The 23,148-nt window shown below is 38.9% G+C and overlaps 1 pseudogene; it reads right to left on the bottom strand.

The window, feature by feature from the left end:
- LOC125939103 (putative teratocarcinoma-derived growth factor 3) overlaps positions 1-19,483 on the bottom strand; it is a 39,185-nt pseudogene extending 19,702 nt beyond the window's left edge.
- Between the last annotated feature and the right edge of the window lie 3,665 nt (positions 19,484-23,148).

Raw genomic sequence — 23,148 nt, 5'->3', positions numbered from 1 at the left:
GTGGTATAATTCAGTCCAGTCGGAAGGATTGAAAACCAGAGGAGCAAATGGTGTAAATCCCAGTCTATGAGTTGGTGAAGATGAGATGTCTCAGCTCCTGTCTCAGCAGGAGAAAAGGGGGAATACTTCCTTCCTCCAGTTTTTCTTTTATTCAGGCCTTCAGTGGATTGGGTGATGCTCACCTACATAGAAGAGGGCGATCTACTTTACTGAGTCCGTAGATTCAAATGTAACTATGTCTGGAAACATCCTCACAGATACACCTCTTAGCAATGTTTAATCTGGGCATCCTGTGGCTTGTCAAGTTAACACATAAAATTAATCATCACAGCTAGTAATATTCTATTTCTTAACATGAGTGGAGATTTCAAGCTGTTTGTCTTATAATAATTTTCCAAGCTTTACATTTTGTGTGTGTTTTTCTGTACCTGTTTTATTTTACAATAAAAGGAATAAGATAAATAAAATACAAGCATATCAATTATAATTTATATATCTACATGAAAGGTACATTTTGTAGGTAGGAATATTTTTTATATTGATCATGTGTAATGTTTCAACCTACTACACAGAGCCCAGGTTCCTAATATAATAGAAAAAAATATTATTAATATTATAATCTCTTCAAAAATATAGGCAGTGTCTTAAACATCTTTTATGTTAGCCCATGGACCTAGCATAATGGTAAGACTAGCTACCGTTATTTTTTATTTTTAGAATAGCTACCATTTACTGAGAGTTCACCATGTGGTAAGCACTATACTAATTGATTTACATGAATTATTTCATTTAATCCTCCTGCCTCCTTAAACGCAGTGATTGTAATTATCTTAAAGAATATTCCAGATAAGGTGATTGAGGCTTATAGAGGTTAAGTCCCATATGTGAGGTACCCCAACTCTACATGAAACAGTTAGAATGAACCCTAGCAGTCTGACTATAGAGCAAGTTGTACCTCCAGAGCAGATGTTCCAAAAATACTTGCAGCATTGAAATTTTTTTTATTGAAGTATAATTAACATACAGTGTGATATTAGTTTCAGGTGCAAAATATAATTATTCAACAATTCTACACATTACTCAGTGCCCACCACAATAAGTATACTCTCGATCCCCTTTATCTATTTCACCCCTCTCACCACCCCCTCCTCTCTGGCAAATAACAGTTCTATTTTTTGAGTTCCACATATTAGTGAAATCATCTGATATTGGTCTTTCTCTGGTTAACTTATTCCACTTAGCATTTTACCCTCGAGATCTATCCATGTTATTGCAAATGACAAGATCCCATTTTTTATGGCTGAGTAATATTCTATTACATATATATATATATATATATATATATACATACATACACACATATATATATATATAACTTTTTTATCTGAAACTAGATTACTTTTTAACACCATACACAAAAGTAAACTCAAAATGGATTAAAGACTGAATGGAACGTGAGATCTGAAACCATAAAACTCCTAGAAGAAAACATAGGCAGTAATTTCTTTGACATGGGCTATAGAAACATTTTTCTAGATATGTCTCCTGAGGCAAGAGAACCAAAAGCAATATTAAACTATTGGGGCTACACCAAAATAAAAGCTTTTACACAGCAAAGGAAACCAATAAAACAAAAGAGCAATCTACTGAACAGGAGAAGATATTTGCAAGTGATAAATCCAGTAAAGGGTTAATATCCAAAATATATAAAGAAATTATGCAAGGCAACTTCCAAGGGAAAAAAAAATCTGATTCAATGAAATTTTTCTAAAAAGTGAAATTCACTTTGCCTTCCTAATTTCCGTTCATTGCATCATTATAGATATCTAAAAAGTCAATTATAGCTGTGTTTGAGTTGAATATATTATACCAAATAACATAGATAATAAATAATAATGTAAATAGTACATTACATAAAATTAATGAGATACCATATATCAAGAACATATGACAATTTTCACAAAGTATATATAATCCCATGTAAAGTGAGCGTTTGGGCCGGTAGTTTAAAAACAAAAGGAAGAAAAGGGACCTATCTTCAGATTTATAATCCTTAGGAAAATCACTTAATCTCCCAGAGCTTGCTTCCTCATTAGCTTCCTTTAATTTCCCAGTGATTTTCTTAATCAACACTAAATGAACAAAGTGAGATGGACCCAAAGGGTACTTAGGAGAATCAATGATCATGTTGATCATACTCTCCACTTTTTAAAGTACTTACCATGTTAAAAATAAAATACTGTGGGTTATGGCTACAGTGCATATGTTACGTTAGTGTCAGTATGAACCTTTGGTCCAAGTGATTTTCATAGTTTTAACTGTCTATTCAAGTAAATATATGCAATCAACAGAATACAGAAAAAATGATGCAATTATTTTTATCAAATTATTAAACATAAAGCTTTTATGTGGGAGCACCTTAAAAAGTCGTTCTACTCAAAACAGCATTTATATCACTCAGTTTAACTTTAGGTTTTCTAAGAAAAATTCATATAGACTAGATAATTGGATAATGAGCCTATCCAGAAGAATGATGACTCTAGAAATACCCTCATTTGTGGTTGTTTGAAGATAAGAAAAGTTAGTAGTATTATTGAAAAAGGTAACCCAAGGACCCATGAATGTAAATACCTGAACTAACCTCCTCAACGAATAGATAGCTGATGCATTATTGAGAGGGAGAGAGAGAAGGTAGTGGAAAAAAAATCTATTCAAGCAAGAGTCACAACCGGAATTATGAGTTAACATTGTGATATCTGAATTTCAGTAGGATATATGATTTTAATAAAATTGTACATGAAACTCTACATACCCGAACCTTGCTATTATAAGAACACTTTTACATTATGCAATTAAACTTTGGAATCTACATAAATACCAAAGGGTCTCTTCACTTTACAATGAGGTTTATGGTTATGTTACATGTTTGCTATTGCAAATATTATTACTAACCTCATTAGAAACAAATTGCTTTCTGGGGCACCTGGGTGGCTCAGTCCGTTGAGCGTCTGACTTCAGCTCGGGTCGTCATCTCATGGTTTGTGAGCCTGAGCCCCATGTCGGGCTCTCTGCTGTCAGCATGGAGCCCACTTTGGACCCTCTGTCCCCCTCTCTCCCTGCCCTTGGCCCACTTGCATTCTCTCTCTCTCTCTCTCTCTCTCTCTCTCTCAAAATAAACAAATAAATTTTAAAAATATATTTTAAAAAAGAACCAAATTGCTTTTTGTTGCTATCATTTGTATTGGATTATACCCAGCAATGTTCTGTGTGAATTTTTTTACTGTTGTTATTACCAGATTCTGTATCAGTTTAAAAATTCACTTACCATCTAATTTTTTTTTAATATTCATTTATTTTGGGGAGAGTGCAAGTGGGGGAGGGGCAGAGAGAGGGGGACAGAGGATCTGAAGCAGGATCTGTGCTGACAGGATGACAGCAGAGAGCCCACGTGGGGCTTGAACTCACGAACCGCGAGATCATGACCTGGACTGACATTGGACACTCAACCAACTGAGCCACCCAGGTGCCCCATCCTCTAATATTAATTTACTACTCCATGACACCTTTTTTTTTCCTTTTTTTCTACTTGCCCTCCTTTCCTTCTATCATCCATTGAACGAATAATTATTGACTGTCTACAGTATACCAAACACTATGCTAGACAACATAGTGTGATCCTGCCTTCATGTTGCTTGACAAGGGGACATAAACAAACACACAGGTAAATATCACCAAATGTGATATTTGCAAAACAGAAATAAACTCTGAATGGTTTGGGAACACAAGGAAGAAGCATTGGGCTCATTGGTAGGGGAAGTGGAGAGTGACACGCTTGTTTCAACATCACCACCATCAACAGTGAGGGGAACTGTTCCAAAGCTGGTAGATAGAATCAAAAATTTTCCCATAGGATTGTCTGCAACCAGACCCATTTCCTTCCATAGCTCCAGCTCATTGCTCTCCTGAGCTGGTCTCCCCTATTTAAAGCACCACTTAAAAAATGTTGCCCTTAAAGGACTAAGATCAGGAAACTGACAGCTCACAAAGCAGTCTGCTGGCACCAGAGCTCCAAAGAACAGCCTCTAAAAGCAGAGGCTCCACTCGTTAGCCCAAACACAAGTTGTTATAATCCCTTTCTGCCTTCTGTGCTTATATAATACAGGCCTTCTTCGATTACAAGACACTTTGAAGATCTCACCTTCTCCCATTACTTGTCTTCTACATAAAATGCCCACAGATGTGAGTCTGTTAGAATGTGTGAGAACTGCATTTGATAATTTATAAACCAATACTTCCTAAGGTTTGAAATTCGTTAGGATTCAGTGGCATTGAAACAGGGCATGTTGCTGCAGGAGCACCCCCTACTGACCACAAGGAGAGATGTTGTAAAACTGGAGGTAGAAGCTGACAGGTCTGGAAATAATACTTAACTCTTCCCATCTAGTCACAACTAGTTATTGAGTAGTATTCTGTGATACAAAAGGACTGAGATTATACACTCAAGTGGCCAAAGCAATCATCTTATTTTTAAAAAATTTTAAAAACTAATACATTTAATAAGTTGACCTCTCCTAGAAAAAGTCACAAAAGGGACATGTGGTTTGGCCAATTTCAAGCATTGTGGAGGTGTTTTATTTTTTTGTTTTTCCTCTAAATGTAGTCTACACCTAAGTAGACTATGTTCTTACACGGGAAGATTCAATAACATGAAATTTCCAATTGGTCCAGATACATCTATAAATTCAACATAATCTTAACCAGAACCTAAATGGGATTCCTTAACAGATAAGATAAGTTGATTCTAAAGCTCATCTCTAAAAGAATAGACAAGAGGTTTTTTATTTGATATACAAAATATGAAAACACAATAGAAAGCTACGATAATTAAAACATTATGGTATTGGCAAAGTCAATGCACCAGAAACAAATCCAGTTATTTAGGGGGGAATTAGAATGTGGTAAAAGTATCTTTTAAATTAACTACAAGAGGATTCAATGAATGATGTTGAGACAATTGGATATGATGCCTATCTTAAGAGATGCCCAAGAATATGTTACAGCTGGGTTAACAAACAAAGCAAAAGAAATAAAAACAATAGAAGAAAATGTAGGACGACATTTTTATCAAAACTAAGAGAACATAGGCTTTCCTAAACCAAACATAAAGTGATCCATAGTTTCTAGCTCTAAGAAATATGTATTATTTTGCACCTTACATAATATCTAACACATACAGAGTGTATTTCCTCTGTTCTGATCTCTTTAGCCTCACTCTTAACACCTATTTTGTTATTGTTATTGGTCAGGAGCTTTTTTTTTGAGATGAGAAAATGAGGCAAATGGAAACGAATTAGGCTGGCTAATAAATGTGGGGCCGTGGACATAGTTTCAGGAATTCAGAGACATTATTTATCCTTTCAAACCCTTGGATTTCCTCAAACTAGTTCAAAACTCACATGCGAGCTGGAGTATCTAGGTATCTGGCACGTGCTTTGAATATTCTATTTTTCCCTGAATACTTATATCTCAGTCCAGAAAAAAAACCACCAAAAAAGCAAGGAGCAGAGACAACATCCTCTCCATTTCTAGGGAAAGAACAGGTGAGAGGTAAAGAGCTTCAGCTGCCAGAAAACTCACTTTTAGAGCTAATGTGAAGAGGCACGTTAATGACCATACTAATCTGTGGAAGAAGGCCACTTAAAACGCCACTGTCTGAACTGGGTTAGGAATGTGTTGAAGAAGCCACTACCCGCAATTTAACATTCCAGTAATTGCTCTGTAAAAAGACCCTTGAGCCACTGTGTGAAGGAAATGGTCTAGACAGCCCAGCACCAGGAATGTGCCATTGTGTGTGTAGCAGATTGAGTTTACACTCTAGTCCTGATTCACAAAGGGGGCGAGTGTGCCAGTGGGCCGCGGGCCAGGATGTGGGTGGTTAAATAAGTGTTCTCGGAGGAAGCAATGTTCTTTTGGGATCTGCATCAGCACACCAGCTGATCAACAAATGCAACAGTTTTGAATGAAGTTAGACAAAAAGATAAATTGGACATGCTCTTTTCCAATGTGTATTGGATTCGTGGGTATCCACGAAGTTTCAAAATTTTTACAGACGGTTAAATTTCCAGGTGATTCTGAGTAAGTACCAATGTTTCTCTGCAAGATTCTATGCGGAGGACTTGTCTCTGCCAATTATACATGGGAGTTCTGTGACTATACCTACACTACTATATTTTCGAAACTACCTACGTGATTTGATTGCACTTGCATAACTGCATTCACTTTCTACTCACATTCAGACGAGCAGATAAAATGGGGACAGGAAAAAAATCTAGCTGTTCCTAGTGGATTGGCAATACATTAGAGAAAAAGAGCTTGCTGCCAGAAACAATTTTTTGTCTTCATTCATTGAGAAGAATCTTAAATCGTTTTTAATGTTTATTTATTTTTTAAAGACAGAGACAGAGCATGAGTGGGGGAGGGGCAGAGAGAGAGAGACACACACACAGAATCCAAAGCAGGCTCTGAGCTGTCAGCACAGAGCCCGATGCAGGGCTTGAACCCACAAACCATGAGATCACGAAATGAGCTGAAGTTGGACATTTAACAGACTGAGCTACCCAGGCACCCCTCATTACAAAAGAATCTCAAACCCTACCTCTTTCATGAAGAATGTCGTTGTTTAATGAAAAAGAGTAACTACTCCCAGACCCCAACTTGTTCGAATTGATTTCCCAGGATTATCTATTTACTATTTTGCCTATTATTATTATAATATAATAATATGATATAATATATAATATAATATAATATAATATACTAATTTGCCTATTATTAACATAAATGCTTTTATATTCCAGGTGTTTAATCTCATAATATTGCAATATTCTCATATTGCATCCTGGGTTTTAAAGAAAAAAATAATGGGAAAAAAAGATTTACTTAAAAATTTCCCCACCATTTACTTTTTCCCAGCTTTGGCAGAAACAATACTACCATCATGAAATTCAATTATGCAAACTTCTTTTCCCTATCAGAACAAACACAGGATTTTTAAAAAGATCTTTATTCCAGTGAGATGCAGGGTCAGACATCTAACGTATAGAACTGCAAGAAATTATTTTACGTGACTATGCTTGTGGTAACATGTTACAGTCAACAGTAAACGGATCCAAGGTCCTACAGAAGCCCCTCAGTCACAGAGCTAAACACACAGGCCAGGCTCAGGAGACAGAGAAGCTGATGGAAGACCGGGGGAGGCAGAGCAGTTACAGACCCAGCTACTGCTTCATGTCAAGGTGAGTCAGCAGATCAGCAATCACGTGTGTGTGCGCTACAAAATAGCTTCCTTTCCACTTCCAAATCTCTCAAGCATCTCCCCTGCGGCCTATGTCATACAAAGAAGAAGATCTCGGGAAATTCAGTTCAGCCTGGCCAAAATGACATTTTAATTAAAAGCCATTTTATAGGTTTTCCGTGCCATCGACTTCACCGCTGATTTTTTTCTCCTTCCTTCCCCTTGAGAAAACGAGTATCAAACTGACTGATTTTAAGATTTTAATCTGAAAATGTTTAAATGTACCAGGATGTTTTCTTTAGAAATAACAAAGGAGCAAAATAAAATATTCCCCATGACCCTAGGGTACCAGGCATAAAGATTATGTTTCATATCCACATTTATTTGTTTCATGACTTGCAAGAGGCAAATTAGGTTCCTAATTGAGATCTGCACAGTTTCATGATGAACATTTTATGAAAATGCACGCAAATTGTCACTATCATAAAAAAAATCTATTCAAAGATGCAATGCATCTGTATTTTGATGTGGGAAAATGAGTAAAGTTATAAAAGGCAGAAGGCGTATTTACGTTCTAGGCCCCCCTCCACTCTGGATTGGGTGGGCTTATAAAAAATCATCTTATTTATTTGATATTTAATTACCTCATCTGTAAAACAGGAATGAGCTCTTTAGCAACCTTCAATTCCAGGAAACTTGTAACTTTGAATTATCTATGATTTTCTAAAGTCCAGAAATGTAATAGGAACAATGGTTCCTATGAGGTGGTTGTCCTGAACAGATTTCCTGTTTGATATAATCAGACTCTACTCAGGCAGAAAACACCAGAAGAGTAACTGGATAGATAGCAGCCATCAAGACCTGTTTTTGTTTTTTGTTTTTTGGGTTTTTTTTTAAGAACTTAACTGAGAAGAACAGTAAAATGCCTGGACATGCTAGGGTTATCATCTATTTGGGGAAATCCTAAGCCTTTGAAACACACGGCAAGGAAAAACTGACCTTACCTGAAAAATACCTTACCCTGAAAAATAATGTAGCTGTGTTAAAAGAACCACAGACATGGAGTAAGTGAATGCTTTGAATCTCTATTGTTTTACACTGAGCCTTAGTGACCTCAATCAGGCTTGTGCTTTTCTGATCCGCAACTCTGAAAAAGCAAATTTTGACTGTAAAATGTATTAAGATTTTAACTTATTTGCCATATGTGTTATCTGAAAGAGAGGGGAAAAAAAACCCTGCTGTGAAAACCTTTAAAAAAAAGTTTGACCACATTAAAAGAGTAAGGCACAAAAGGACAAAAGGATAATGATTTTTTTCCCCCTAAACGCCTGGCCTGAACATAAGTCCTCCAAAAGTCCCTCTTACCAGATGGCTAACCCAGCAAGGGAAGACAGCCAACTTGATTTCAAATGTGAGAGTGATTTTTTATTTAAATGAAAGATAGAAACTGTCTCAATTTTATTATATCTAAGAGGGGAGCTCAAGTGTTCAGCATGTGGGTCTGGTTTGAGTAAAAGTTTGTCTTTTTTTGAATAGAAATCATATGTAATCCCAGGCAGTGGCCTGAACCATTTGCTAATACTAATTGTTGTTGGTTGAAAGTGGAGTAGGAGATTGTTAAAGTCTTCCCTGGCAGAAACCTGATCTGTGGAAATGTACTTCACAGGAACTGTGATGAGGTTTGCAGCTGGCAGGGGAGTATGACAGTGCGGCCACATGCGTCTCCATCTTGCCTTTGGCAACCAAATCGAGACTCACATGAAACAACTCTGGGAGTTAGCTGATGGCCCGAAATGCAGATCTGGCATTCTTTTCCTCCCTACCCCCTTCTCAGCCGGTGATTTGACAACAAAAACTGAAGCGGGTGTATGTCCCATTTCTAAGAACATATATTTTCAAAAAATTATTATTTAATGATGTGGCTATTTTGAACTATGATTAATATAAGTACATTTAAGATATAACATTGGCAAGTTAGAAAACCACCAAGTAAGGCCAGATGTGTAAACTGACTTGATGTTTAAATTTAAAACACCAGCATCAGACTGAAAGGTCTGTTATTCTATGAGTCAAATCACAGAGAATTCATACACAAATTATGCTTACCTGTTATTCCCAGAACCTAGAAAGAATTGCCTTTTAAAGTTATCATTAACTAATCTATACATCATCAAGATAAGTGGATTTTGTTAAAAATATTGAATTATAGAATGAACTTTTGATTTCATGGTAGTCTTGACAACACTTGAGAATCCAGTTATGTTCTAGAAACTGTACTACAAATTGTGTTATGCTTTAAATTATTGTGAGATATGTAAAATTGTTGCTAAATTACTGTTTTATTCTTTCCTGATTTAGCTTTGTTCACTAATACCTAGATATCCCACCCCCATCAATACTGTAGGAACTCTGTAGAATTCTGTCATTTCAGTTTTATTGGACATTACCACGACTACTTCCAGATCATGGAGAAAGGAATGAGCAAAGTTCATTAAGGGGAACTAGCACATAATATCAAGTAGATATTCTAAATGCACTTCAGAGAAGAAACACGTTCCCACTACCCATGCACCTACTAGCATTCACTTAATGAGTATAAAAACCTGTGTATGGTCCTTTCACATTTGTTAGAGTTAATAATACTCTATTAATAATAATTAATAATAATACTCTAGCTTTTCAACCATTTACTATCACCATTTCACAGACAAGAAAACACAGTCCCAGGGATCCTGAGCAGACCTGGGGCTCAATACCCACCCCTTTCCAGACATCTACTCATCTAATAACAAGAACAAGTGCAATTACAGATCCTACCTGGGGAAAGGTGTAGAGTAGCCCACCCCATGAAATAAACATAAAATGAAAACATAAAAATAAAAAGAACCCATGGCTTATCATTTATCAGGTATCTTATTATCTTTGGAATATTATAGAATAAAACCCTATCAGAATGCTGCCATTGGCCTATACAATAAAATTTTGTCCTGCTGCCTGGCAAAAGCTCTTCAATTCTAACCATTTAAGAGAAAACTATGTCTTCTACAAGTTAGTGTTCTTTTTTACAGTGTATTTTAAACAAATTATATTATGTAAATTTTATCTAGAAGTGTATTATTCTTTTTAAGCAATTTTATAAAAAGGCTTCTTGATTTGGTTTTGGGTTTTTGTTTTGTTTTGTTTTGTTTGTTTATTTGTTTTTAAATCCTTAGGAGAGCCTGGAGTAGATAAGCAAAAGTAATGGTGTGCTATCCACAAGAATGGTGTCCTAGCTTCTAATCCCCTCCTAAGATAAAATTTTCCTCTAATGAGTCCTTCTGAATGTATGTCCCAGTTTCTTCAGCTACAAAGCATGACTATTATCAGATATTTGCTATGATCTTCTCTTCCTTTCACTGATGCACATTTGAACCAATTTTACCCCCAGTCTATAGCCCTTCACCACCGCCCCCTACCCCCCCATCCTCCAGCCCTGCTAAGCTTAGCCTCTCTCCCAGAACAATGACACAGTTGAAGCCAGAACCCATGTCTTAGCCCCCAAGACCAAGCACGGTGTCTGGCATGTGATTTAAATGATTAAATCTGAGCTGATTAACTAGAACTTGCTGTTTTCATATAGCAGGTAATCCTATCTAATAGACCAGCGCTTCCCAAACTGTGCTGTGAATTGGAGTCACCTAGGGAGCTTTAAAACACGCTGGTGCCTGGGTCCTACTTCCTGAGATTAATTGGTCTAGGGTATGACCTGAGCATCAGAATGCTTCAAAGTTCCCCAGGTGATTCTACCAAGAAGCCAAGAGTGAGAGTCACTCCAATAGCCAAATGCTTCCCAAGTTGAGAAATGCCCCAAGTGATCCCGTGTTTGCAGGGTAACTGCAATGTCTTAGGTTATAACATAGAGCTATTTTCCCTCCCTCAACGGCCTCATTCCCTGTTCTTTGGGAATAAGCAGTTACTGCTCTTTAGTCATTGGCTTTCAAACCAGTATTTAGATCAATGCAACAAAAGAAATGCTTCCGAACTTTTAATGAGATGCATTTAGATGGAATTTTAAGTTGGTTTTTGAGCAACTTTTCTTCTAGAAAAGAATATCGTTTTACAAACCCAGGCAAAAAGGGACAAAGGGACATACATAATTTGCAACTCTCACTGCCTGTGATACACTGAATTCCATGCCAAGAAAAGTGACTATTTGTGTCTTCACACAGAGCCAATACATTAAAATACCTGACCTTAAATTATATTACTGAGTGTGGCATTATTTTAAACAGTTTCTTGGTAGAGGCATTTTAAACGATCATTATCTTTATGTTTTAATTTACTTTGAAAACTGTTTAATATTGATCTGTTTAATCTCTTTTATTTCTGCCAAAGAAGGAAAACTAGAGCACATGTCAAGGTTTACCCCACAGTGCTGAGGCCATTATCTTACTGGAAATCCTCTAGTGCTCATTCAGCTTGACTCATTTGTTTATCTTGAGTTGCAGTCCTGTGGTTCTTGTTTGTTTACTTATAATTAGTCACTTGCAAACAATTTGTACCAACAAGTAGCTACTTAGCACCCTTACCCCCATCTGTTGCAAAGACTGCTAGCTGACCGCTAAAGCTACTTCCGCTTCTTCCCGGACAAGTAACAAGCTACACTTTCCACTCCTTTGCAGTCCCATATGGTCACATGACGTGAGCCAATGCTCTATGAGCAGAAGTGATGGGAGCCCCCTTCCAGGCTTGACCCAATCTCCAATGCACATCCTCCGGTAGCACTTTTGTTTCCCTCTTCCACCAGTGCTAAACTTCTACAGTGTTAAGTGACTGAAGATTCGGGGGTATATCAGTGACAGGGATACTACCCAGCTCAGAGCTGGGTCCCCTTCCTTTTTTTTTTTTTTCCTTTTCAAGTCTATTTATTTTGAGAGAGAAAGAGAATGCAAGTGGGGGAAGGACAAAGAGAGAAAGGGAATGAGAATCCCAAGCAAGCTAACTCCACACTGTCAGCGCAGAGCCCAATGCAGGGCTCAAACCCACAAATCTTGAGATTATGACCTGAGCCTATGTCCGATGCTTAATCGACTGAGTCACCCAGGTGTCCCGAGCTGGTTCCCCTTCTAAAAGAGCTCCACACAATATTGATGCAGAAATGGCTGTCACAGCTGCCACTAGTGTCTGGGACAATTACCACCCTTGAGTCCTCACTGCTCCCCTTTCGGTTACTCATCAGGGCAACACCCCACAAGAGCCTCTTAGCTCCTAACCCTTGCTCTATAGACCCAGAAGGAGCCCCTTTTTACCCATTTTGCTTCAGAGTTTGGTGGTGGTGGGCATGTGGGGAGGGGGGTCCAGAGAACATTTTTGAGTGTCTGCTGTGTGCTCCTTCATTCATTATCACATTTTAGTCATCACAAAGCCCCATGAGGTAGGCATCACTATCCCCACTCTATATAAGGAGAAACTGAACACTCACACAAGGTTACCAGCTGGTGAGTGGAACGTTCCAGCTACAGACTGGTTCTTCTGACTAGAAAGCCAGGGATGGCGATGCTCATCATGGGCCCTCTTGTGCTGACATATACCCTCTCTACCTCCCTGTCTCAGGGTCTCCCCTGGAGCGGGCGCCTCTGGGAAGGACAGTGTGGGAGCCTGTCTGTGGAAGCCAAGTCGTTTCATGGAGACCAGAGTGGGTGGAGGATGTGTTCCTGGCCTCCTCATTTAAAACTTGGAACACATTTTTCCATGGAAAAAATATTAGGCAGAGAGAATCCATTTTTGTAACGTATGCAAAAGCACTTTGCAAACCATCAAGGAGTATGTAATATGCCTAAAAGGAGTTACTACTCTGCAGTGCATTTGCACTGTAATTCCGACACTTTGTGGATTAAATAGCCTGTTGTGAAGCAGAATTTAACCGCTAACTGTTATGCTGACTGTCTCAAAGGAAAAATACATTCCAACGGCCAAACAACTGACTTACAACAGACATTTGGAACCCAACCCATTCATAAACTGAGAACTGCCTGGATTAACATGAAGAGGACACATCATCACCATCTTCATCAAGTATTATTTATTAAGGGCAGTGCATGGGGTGAAGGCTTCAGCGTAAAGGAAAAAAAGAAGGGAAGTGTTAATCTAATTTTTAATGGCTGCAATTCCACGTCCTGGTTGTGAATGAACTCAAGCTGTTCCAAAACATCCCACTCATCTTTCTTTTTACTTCCTTCCCCTCAATTTAGCACTTATCTTTTACTCTCCTTTCTTTTTATTTTCCCCTTGCCATTCCATTTTTTTTTTTTTGTCTCTCTTCCACATCTATTCAACATTTGTTCCTGCACTAAACAAACTCTTTGCAAGGGCTAACTATATTCTCAGACTCTGTGGTAGAGTCTAGAAATAACCAAGATGAGCAAAATGCAGTTCTCAGCACACTCCCGACCTGACAGTCAGAGAGGGGAACCTGAAAACAAACCAGATTCTGTCCTGAAAAATACAGAGAGACACAGAGTGAGTAGAAAGGGTGTTTTCTAGGCAGGAGTTAAAGGAGCAATGCCATTTCCTTTTTTGCTCATCTCACACCTGCATGCCCTTTTCCTCCCTTTCTTGGTCCACACCGGTGTCCACCTTCATCACTTCTCTTCATTACTTCTCTTTGCTACTACTCTGCAATTGTCCTAACCAGTCTCCTTGCCTCTGTCGCTCCCCACTGTAATCCAACGAATATATTGCTGCCAGATGAATGTTCCTTTGGAATGGCTCCAATTATACAGTGCCCCCTAATTATCTCATTGATACTTCTTGCTCTCAGAATTTTATGATAATTCCTAGCATTGCATTTGGAGGCCTTCCTTGGCCTCATCCCTACACAGAGCTCCCTCATTAGTTAGTCAAGTGGAAATGCATAGTATTCCCCAAATCACTTCCTTCCTTAACACTATTCCGTCTTCCTTCCTCTACAGTGCTTCTCATACCACGTAGACTGAAATTCTATGCATCCTATAATACTCCTCTCCAAGGCCATCGGCAGAGCTTTCCTTATACCCCCAGCTGTGGATCTTTTATTGCTTATTTGGAGGAAGGAACCAGTGTTTGCTGAGCATCTTTCATATATCAGGCCCAGTGCTGGGCACTTTTCATGTATTAACCTGTTTACTGTTCATAACATCTCTGTGAAGCCTGTTGGTTTCCCACTTTCAGATAAGGAAACCTAGGTTCTGAGACGTAGAGTGTGCTCTAGGTAAGGAAATGGCAGAGCCAGAATTTGAAGCCATACACCCGTGGACCTTGAAGGCCATGTTTATCTCTTTCCATCAAGCCTCATTGCTTCCTTCATTATTTCTCTTGCAGCAACAGACTTGAAAAGTGGTACGTGCATTCCTCAATACCTCCATAATATTGTGGATACTTTTCTCTCGAAAACATCTTTGTCTATTAGACTGCCTCCCACCGTGACTGGAATTGTAGAAACTTTCAAGTAATGTGACATTCATGTGAAAGTGCCGCACTGGCATGACATTGCAGGATTCAGTCAACAAGACATATGCAACTTAACTCATCAGCAAGCAACCAGTAGAATCCCATGTCCACAGATATATGAATACAAAGAATCAGACATGGAGTTCTCACTGGTGCAATTTTCTAAAGAGATTCCGAATAGAACAAAACCTAGAGATACTGGCCTTTGGTGTTTGCATCTGGCAAAGTTTGAGGATAGGATAATGAGTGTCAGCAAATACTGAAAATGCTTTGTTTATTTGCTTAGATATTCAAAGTGAGCCATTTGCCAAATTTGTGGACCCAAGGACAAGACTGAGACACAAACAAATGTTTCTTCTCAGCCAGTCATAGTTTCTAATACCATCTGGAAACCTACACCAGTTAAGAAAGAAACAAATATGCCTTTTTTTGCTTTCCTTCTAAGACCTCAAAGCTTGTAAATTTGGGGTCTGTTGGGGAGGGAAAAGAAGAGAGTTCCAAAAATGGAGGCCCTCCAGAAACTCAAGCCCCCTGGCAACCAAGACTTCAGATTGCAGAAGCAATCAGAGAGCATGTTTACGCTGATCTCAGTGGCTCAGGAACAAAATAGAGGTTGCTGCTATCTCTGTTCACACTGAAGGAGCTTCCCTGTGACCCAGTTTAGAGTTCAGTCCAACTCCGTAAATTACTAAGATATTTTTATTGATACCATGAAAGTGCACCCTCATTTCTCTATTGTCACAAAAGCATGTTGTTGAAACACTTAAAATATCTTGGCACACTTTAAAAGTGCTTTTTACAAAAGAGACATGAAATTAATGGTGCATTTCAGTCAACACGTCCTTTGCAGTGCTTTCTTTCCCCTTCCTCAAAGCCACGGAATAAAACAAAGTGGGTCCAAACAAGATCTCTGAACATTTCTGTGATGGGAATAACATCTGGGTAGTCAGGAATGGGAATCAATGTTGCAATCTCCTCTCCTACCCTAATGTACACGTGAACAGCATTAAGCTGGTTTTATCATTAGATTTCACTTTTCAGTGAAGTTTTAATTACCAACCCTTATAATGTCATTTCTGGGAGGGGGTCTTGCAGTTTACCTCCTATTTTCTTGCTTCCCAAATCTTTCTCTTGCTGTGTTCCAGCCTACTCTGTTTCCTGCCCCCATTCAGAAAGCTTCAGATCCAATGTGATTGCTCACCATTCCATCACCATCATTTTTTTTTTTTTTGAACAGTGTATTATCCTAACCACACAACAGTTTCCAGCCATCAGGCACATAATCTTAGCTGCACATTAGCCTGGAAATGGGCTTTTCCCCCCTTTGGTTATCTTATCCATAACATGTGCAACTATTACCTCATTCACCCTTGTGCTGGTTCCAGAGATTAACCCCAAAACTGTCATGATAAATGCACAATTTAAAAAATAGTCAGTTTCCTCAAACTTCTTGTCAGTCTTGTTTTATATTTCATCCCCTGTTATGACATGGCTACTAGAACTTGCCATCTTTTATACTGTCTGGTTTCCAAACATTAGAGCCAAGTATGATGTCATATGGTCTAGTAGCATAACACTTATCTAAAGGAAAAAGCACATCCAGAGCTTTTCCCAATGTTTTTATTTGTTATAATAACACACAGAGCCCAAGTTAGAAAACATATTTTTAAAGGAAACCAATGAGACAAGCTTTAACCTTTAACCATGAAAAAGATTCCTTAAAATTTCAAAGGAAAGACAAATTCTATCCCTTAGACACATTAGGCTTTGACTGGCAGAGGCTTTTTCATCCGCATTCAATATCACCAAGATCACTCCGCTAGTCAGGCTGCAATTTTGTCATAAGCACTGTGCAGGCATTATGGAAAATGTTAAGAAGTGTTCATGTCCAAACCAATTTAATATTTATTCTTTTTTAAAAAGGAAAATAAAACAACAACCTAGGTTCTCCCATTTTCTAATTAGCACCAGTGGCGTCACATTTAAATGCCATAAAGGGAAGATGGTGTCATGGGAAACAGAAGGCGTGGACCTAGGAACAAGAGATGGGGCAAGTCTCTTATGTTTCTTCATTTATTAGAGATAATCTGTTCTATCTCTAAGTGCTTGAGGAAGAGCAAACAAATAATGCATGCAAACACACTTTAAAACTATAAAGTACTATACAAACATATGGTGTCATCTCGGTCAATTTTCAGTCCCCACTCTTAATTTTTAAAACTATTGGAGTTGGCGCCCTGCATGCCATTTGCACTATGTACACCCTTCTCTCCGAGCATTGACCACACAGCAGTATGATCATATCTACGTGATTGTTCCCCCTACATGCTTGCAAGCTCCCTCAATTCATCTTTATAGCTCTGCTGCCAAGGGCAACCTTGGGTCATGTCTGTTGATTGAGTTACTTGCTAAGTGAGTACCTATATAAGGCCCCCAATTTTTATTAATTCATTTCTCATTTTCTCTCTTTTCATTAAAGCCTGAAGCTCTTGTCTTTGCCTCATTTTTTTACTGACTACACAGAATGTTCATTTTTGTTCCACCTCCACAAACTGTCTCTAGTGTTACTTTTCTGTGGAGGAAGCACGGGGGGGAAGTAAACCTAAGAACCTGGGGATGAAGAACAAACATCTTCTAGTAGCAAAATTCCAAAATAGGAATCCAAAGTTGCAGACTACAAATACCTAACTTAGAGAGAAGGGAGTGGCTCTGGGGTGCGGACTTCACCGTAGCTGATTACGAGTGTTGATATGGCTGGAGAAAGGATATGTCAGTCAGAAGAAGACAGTTATCACCAATGGATACATGGAAAAGAGAACCAGAAAGATGGATATTGACAGAATGACTACAACATTGTTGGAGAGAGAGGAAAGATACCCTCCAGTGGAGGGGGCCGCATCACACTTGGGTGAGGCAGTGAGAAGCACAAGAGTGTGAGATCCAAAATCACCTCAGGCTAAATCCCAACTGTATCATTTACCAGCTGTGTGATCTTTAAAAATTTTTTTTTCAAAATGTTTTCCAGTTTTACTGGGCATGTTTACATGCACGATGTATTTAAACAATGGGTTTTACAATACATAGTTATATCACTTGGTTTACAACCAAATATGCTGTGAGTGTTCTCTCTTTTACAACCGTTAAAATACTTGCAAGGTATGGAGAAAACATAATTTATTAAGCTCCCTTGTTGGGGAAATTTAGATAGAATTTTTTTTTTCCAAAGACACTTCAATCTCTTTGCCACGCATTGAGAAGAAAGGGGTGTCCTTGTCTTCTATAGCTTTCTATAGATGATAGAAACCTGCCTTCCAACTTAGCTTTTTAATTTGCTTCTCAGACCCATCTAATCGTCAACCAGGTAATCCATTTTTGTTTGCCCAATTTCTTTCCCATTTGCTTCCTCTTTTCTAGCATCCCTGGTACACATGCGCACTTCCAATACTTCAGTGTCCTGTCCCCCACCTCTAATATCTGCCCCCTGACCTCTCATCTGCTCACTTTACAGAGGCTTCCTTTCCTTTCCTTTTAAAGATGAGTTCTTGATTGATTTTGATCAACTCTCTACCCAAAGCTTTAGCCTCAATTCCATGTTAGGAGCAGCCTTTAATGATCTGAAGATAGAGTTCAATTGTTTAAAGGAAAATAAGAAGAAAAAACCCTTGGTAGAGATACATGTACTAAGAAACATAGAACTTGGTCACAATGTAGATATGGCTGGCTTTTTTTAAAAAAAGTTTTTTGGAGAGGGCAGGGCAGAGGAAAGTAGTTTGTACTTTAAGAAATGTTAGGGAAATGTTAGGGACCATGATGAAAATCTTTCCACTATTTCGAGGCAACTAACAAATGATTATCTCCCAGTTAGGGAATTGGAGTGACAGCCTTTACAGGTTATGGAATTGTATGACAAATATTGCATATGCAAGTGTCCTTTAACAGTAACTTCGAATTAAAAAAAAAATTTTATGTTTATTTTTGAGAGAGAGACAGAGCACAAGCAGGGGTGGGGCAGAGATAGAGGGAGACACAGAATCTGAAGCAGGCTCCAAGCTCTGAGCTGTCAGCACAGAGCCTGACTCAGGGCTCAAACTTATAAAATGCAAGATCACAACCTGAGCTGAAGTCGGACACTTAACCGACTGAGCCACCCAGGCACCCCAACAGTAACTTTGTATAGCAAGGCAGATGCCAGCTAACAAAAAAGTGGTGCCCAAAGATGCTTATTAATTCTGGAGTCCTGGAAACCAGAAAGTGCTCATCCATCTCATGGGCCTCACATCCCGGTAGAAATGTCTGAGGAAAGCAGTGAAGTTGGCTGCACCAACATTTACACATGGAACGTCTCTTGGAGAGCCAGGTGTCATGGGGGCACAGACTCACAGTTGTCTTTGTGTGAATCATGCTCACAGTTCCAGCCATAGAAGGAGGGGGGCAGGCAAAGAAAGACCCCAGCATGTAGGTTCCCCCATTCAGACAGCAGGTTTTATTTAGCTCTTTACTGTCCTGGATTCCTATGGACAGCACAAATTGGAAAGACCAATGATGAATTGAAGGCTCCTCCTGGGACCAATTGCAATCATCTCTTAAGGCTGGGGTCTCCCTGGAGGGACATGCAAGTTCACGGTGGCTCAATGCAGCAACTAATTCCAGTTCAAATGCTTTGGAAATGGCCATGATGAAAATCACACTGCAAGAGAAATGCTCTATCTTTCTGTGGTCCATGGCTGGCTTTCCCCAGAAGGTCTTAAAGGAAGCAGGAGCCAGGATGTCCAGAGACAGGGGCTTATCACCAAGTTTTGTCCTAAGGAATGCTTTGAACTCAGCCAGGGACTCAGCCTTGCCTGGGACTCTCCTCAACAACCACTACCTGTGTGATCTTATGTAAGTCACCTAACTCCTCTGATCTTTGTATTTTCATATGTAAAATATGAAAAACAGAATGTTTATATGGGCACAGAGTCTAAGTGTGTTGGTTGTTTGCCCTTGGTGGGAAATGCACCTCACTGCCCCTACTCAGCCTCACGAGAGGATCGTACCACATATCGCCAGCTCAGGAAAAGATCCAAATTCAAAATTCGAAGTAGTTTTCTACTATATATCATCAGTAGCTATTTATTTATGTCTCTTTCTTTCTTTCTTTCTTTCTTTCTTTCTTTCTTTAAAGTGTATTTATTTTTAGAGAGATAAAGAGTGCAGGAGCAGGGGAGGGGCAGAAAGAGAATCCCATGCAGGCTCCGTACTGTCAATGCAGAGCCCCACGCAGGGCTCCAACTTATGAAACTCTGAGATCATGACCTAAGCCGAAATCAAGAGTTGGACGCTCAACTGACTGAGTCACCCAGGCACCCTTCAGTAGCTATTTATAAATGATGTCTGAATCATTCAAAATATGTTGTATAGAAACATCAATGAATATGTTTCATTTCCAGCTAAGAAATAGCTGAAGGGTTCTATGCCAGTGATAGACTTACTTTATGTATTATTTGCAGAATTTTTATGTTATGTTTTTCACATGAAAAAGAAGTAGACATCCCCATATTGACACCCAAAACCTTCTGCATACAAAAAGAATAATAACATTATCTGTGAGGAAATATTTATTTATTTATTTATTTATTTATATTTGAGAGACAGCAGAGGAAAGGGGCAGAGGGAGAAAGAAAAGGAATACCAAGCAGGCTTCACACTCAGCGTGGCACCCAATGCAGGGCTGGATCCCACAACCAGGTTCAGAATCTGACACAAAATCAAGAGTCAGACAGTCAACCTACTGTGCTACCTGGGCAAGCCAGAGGAAACATTTTTTAAAAAGAAATTATTTATATGTGTTTCTTATTGTTATGTTGTTGCTTTCGTCACCTTGGAATCTGACTGACAGAAAGAAAGGAATGTTAGCGGGATTTTCATGTATCTGTCTCCCACTTTGTGGGCTCTACGCCTTGTGCAGACTCTGGTGAATGCTACGGCCCTTTCTCCCACAATTAACAGACACAAAATTTTGCTATCAGTTTCATCAGCTTATGGACCTACACACCCAGGGTCAAGAACTCTGGGTCAGTCTATAAGATTTCTGGTCATGGTGGGCTCATGATCTCAACTGCAAGGGAGCCAGAGTCACATGACTTGGCTTATTTGCGTTTGCCAGATTTAACTTGTAGATAACTACATTAATCTCCACCTTGTAAAAGAGGGAAAACTAGGCACTCAATCCATGAGCTGATTCCTCCTAAGAAAGACAGTTGGGAGCACAAACCTTATGGTGCTCACAAATTTGGAAAATTATGTAAACTAGCAAGAGCCATATCAACAGTGTGCACATTTGTATTCACAAAAGAATATAAAGAATACCGCTAATGTATGTTTTATTATATTTTGTCATTTTAATCCTCCAAATTGATAGAAAGCCCCGTAATATAAAAATAATACTCCTACACGGGCAATTATTGAAATTGTATGTCTATATGACTTGAACATGAAGAGCCTGGGGTATGCAGGTTTTTCTCTTCAACCCACTGCCATAGGAACAGTGTGATGCTTTCCACGCTGGTCTCTGCTTGTAGTCTCTTATCTTACAAGCAGCTGAGTCTAAAGAGATAGAGTCAGAACTAGAAAGAAGAATATTTCTGAGAGTATGGATTTTTACTTCCTGCCAAGCATTCTATTCTCATACACCCTTGTGACCCTATGGAAATGGGAACCATAAAAATATTTTCTGGCTTGGAGGTTAATCTATAGTTCACTTTCTCCAATGTGCTCCACCAAAGACCAGATGGGATACTAAAATGAGCTAGGTTCTGACTACAAAGCACCCTTGTAGCCTGAGGCAGGGGAAGGCATTACAAATATGTATGTTATGTGGAAGTCCCAGCGGGATTTCCACAAAGAGCCTGTCTGAAGGCGCATGTCCACTCTGGGAAGCAAACCACTCTGAAATTCCCAATTCATTCTGAGCACTGACCCTGCAGCATGGGTACGGAGGCCAATTGGAACCATGTGTATGGGCTACCGCTCTGGACAGACCCCAGTGCCCTTGCCACACTGACTTCAGATTGTGGCCCCAGAGTCTTCCCAGTCACACAATCGTAGGCAAGCTCTCTAAAGGTGTTGACTTAGGCTTCCAGAAAAAGCGTAGCTCTTGTGACGGAGAAGCACAAGCTTTGGCATTGTTCAGTCCTGGGCTGAATTCTGGCTCTACCAGCTATAGAGTGCTATATTCTGGGGGAAGCAACTCAGTTGCTGAACTTCCTCTGTCCTCATGTGTATGCAAAAAGAATAATTATGCCCATCTTGCAGGATATTATAGATATTGAGTAAGAGAATAGAGTAGTATAGGCAAGCAAGCTAGAAACTGCTTAAGAGCTCTAAATTCTGTCTGCTTCAGTTTCTTCCTCTGCAAATTGAAATAACAAAATACTTACCTAATCAGATTCCTGGTAAGGATTCAGGGAGTTAATATACTTAAAGGGCTTTAGCTAGAGTTTGACACATATTAAATGCCCAATAAATGCTCACATTATTGGATAATGTACATAGAATACTTAGAAGTATGCTATGGTTAGGTGGGAGATCAAAAATGACAATATTATTATCTTTTTATTTTTCTCCCTAAACATAGTATGAAGGGAAACTAATGTTTATTTCTCTTGTCCTACAGACAAATTCAGTATGTTAAGTGTCCTCAAAACCACCTCTTTTAAAATGCCTAAAACTTTGTATACCATATCCAGATTGTCTCTACCAAACTCAGTCTGTGTCAACTCCCCAGATTTTCTGAGAACATTAAGCATAGGCTAAATTAAATGTATTTGGTGAAAGTTAAAGAAAAATGCACAAGGAGAGAAGGTTGGCCCTGGATTAAAGATGTGTGACAGAAGAATTTGGTAACCTCTACCAAAAATACTATGGTACTTCTTGTAAATCTCAGGAAAAAAAAATGTTTTCCAAAAAAAAAAAATCCTTTTTCAAGTGGCCAAACGAAAGATTTGTATAGTACTTACTCAAAACAGCAATTTTCATTCTGCAGCCAGGATACTTTAAAGAGGAGAAAGACCAATTGTATGTACTGCCATGAAAATGATTCCAGGTGCAACGAGCCCTCAAGATTTATATAACTCAGCTCTTAATTTATTTCCTTTAATCCACACAATATTTCCCAGCTTCTCAATTGTCAGCCACATGTTTCTCAATAAAGACCATGGTGGCACCAAACTTCCAAGTTAGATGCTATGATTGTGTTTCCTGAGTGCCCAATATAAAATGTAGTTAGTGTTTTTAATAATCATTTCTCTTGCAGTATTTCCAGCAAAAGTCTGTGTGTAATGCCAAACCTTGGTCTTCTGCATGGAACCGGTCAGTCTGCGTGTAGTTTACTAGAAAGCCGGGTTTTC

The sequence above is a fragment of the Panthera uncia genome (genome assembly GCF_023721935.1).
Source record: "Panthera uncia isolate 11264 chromosome B2 unlocalized genomic scaffold, Puncia_PCG_1.0 HiC_scaffold_24, whole genome shotgun sequence".
NCBI lineage: Eukaryota > Metazoa > Chordata > Mammalia > Carnivora > Felidae > Panthera > Panthera uncia.
The sequence above is the reverse complement of the archived record's forward strand: the minus strand, read 5'-3'. Positions and strand labels throughout refer to the sequence as shown.